The sequence below is a fragment of the Lolium rigidum genome, chromosome 6, assembly GCF_022539505.1.
Source record: "Lolium rigidum isolate FL_2022 chromosome 6, APGP_CSIRO_Lrig_0.1, whole genome shotgun sequence".
NCBI lineage: Eukaryota > Viridiplantae > Streptophyta > Magnoliopsida > Poales > Poaceae > Lolium > Lolium rigidum.
Window position 1 is genome coordinate 34,268,413 of NC_061513.1, and position 2,031 is coordinate 34,270,443.

A 2,031-nucleotide genomic window follows, 5' to 3' on the forward strand; every position below is an offset into this window, starting at 1 on the left:
CACTCCAGGATCATGCCCGGGGACTTGATTCTGTGTAGGGTAACGTTGTTTTGCCATCGGCAGTTAACCGACAAAAGTTGGGCACGTTACTCTTATCCTTTGCGTAAAGAAAATATATCAAATGACCTATGAAAACCTGCGAAAAACTCGGCAGAGGAGAATATTCGAGTAGTACAACTTGAGTCTACGCACGGATTGCAAGCATCCGTACCTAGACTCGGGGGCTACTCCCATCGGGAGCGCTGAGGCGCACCCGATAAAAGAAGGTGAAGCAGATTCAAGATGAGCAAGGACAATGAAGGAGAAGAACATCAAGAGAAGATATGCATTAGTCTCTACCCGAATTATCTTCGGCTAGACACTCGGGGGCTACTGACGTGGGCACTACCCTTCAAGTAACCAACATTGCCCCATCCTGTATTGACTAGTTGGAGGCCCATGAAGACACCTGAAGGCGAGATGGGCCACTAGGTCGGCGCACCAGAAGGTTCCTTAACGGGCAAGACAAGGAAGCAAACGGACAAGGAAAGATCAGATCTAAAACCATTGTAAACCTAGTCGTACTCGGTTAGACCTTCTTGAGACCCGGCCTCCTATATAAAGGCCGTGAGAGGGGCCGCCGAGGGACACAATCAATCTTAGCAACCTTAGCCAGCAAAAGCTTAGAGCTAGGTAACCCTAGCAATAGCAATCTCGACGAGATCTCAGCCGAACTATTCGGCACCCCATTGTAACCCATTATCATCATAATCAAGAACAGACAGGCAGGACGTAAGGGTTTTACCTCATCGAGGGCCCCGAACCTGGGTAAATTGCTCTCCCCGCTTGTCTGTGAACCGATGTCTCGCATCAGCCTGCAGGATTCCATCAACCCTAAGCCCCTATCGGAGCGCATTGGCGAGGAGTACCCTCAACACACGGTTCCACTAAGGGATTTCCTTCGAGGCGGAAACCGGGCCTTACACAAAGATTGGGGCATACATCCACAACTTAATTGGAGACTCCCAATAAATCGCCACAAAGACCTAGAATCCGTCTAGGGTTCGAAGAACCCAAGAGTGAAAACCTTCTTGCTTTCACCACCATGAATCACCGTGGAGAACTCAAACCTATGCACCAAATGCAATGGCAAGAACACCACAAAGATGCTCAAGTCCTTCTCTCTCAAATTCCAACAAAGGTACAAAAGCTATTAGGGGAATAGGAGAGGAAGAACCAAGAGGAGAACACAAAATTCTCTAAGATCTAGATCCCAAAGATTCACTCACAAAGAGATGATTTGGTTTGGTCAAAGTGTGGATCTAGATCTCCTCTCTCTTTTCCCTCAAAAGGGGGCAAGAATCATGGAGGTATAGAGAGATAGGGCAAGCTTCTCAAGATCAACAATGGAGGAGAGAGAGAGTGGAAGAAGCAGCAGCCCAAGGAGGAAGAAGGGGGGGTATTTATACCCCCCAAGAAAATCGAGCCGTTGGGGCAAATCCAGGGACGAATAATCCGGTGTAAGTGAGGGCCGGATAATCCGCCCCCCCCCCCCCGGAAAATCCGGCCTCTGGGAAATTCTGGCAAAAGTCCGGCCTGGATCCAGGGTGTTACTACGCGACATCGTTGAAAGTCCTTAGCCAAATTTCAGGGGCCAAATATTTTGCAAATATCAGGCCCGGAAAATCCTGCCTGGTGATACACTACAAGAAAAGTTCTGATAGACAACGTCTCAAAATCGTCCGCTAAGGGGTATTTTTCGTCGCCTATGGGCCTAACCCGACGATATGGGTTCTGTTGTCGAAACTGCGTCAGGCAAAGTCCTACGACGATTTTTTCGGTCCGTCGGCGCTTGGGCGCCCTTCCGCCACGGAAAATTGGACCGTTGTGAAGTGTTTCGGGATCCCGTTGATCGCTAACGTCATGCAACCGACACGTGGCGTACACCGTTAATCGGCGGCTAATGGCGTTAACCGCTGAAACCCCGTGGTAGATGGTAGGCCCACACGAGGCCTCGCCACGTCTTAAGCGGGCCGACCCATTAAGTTTGCG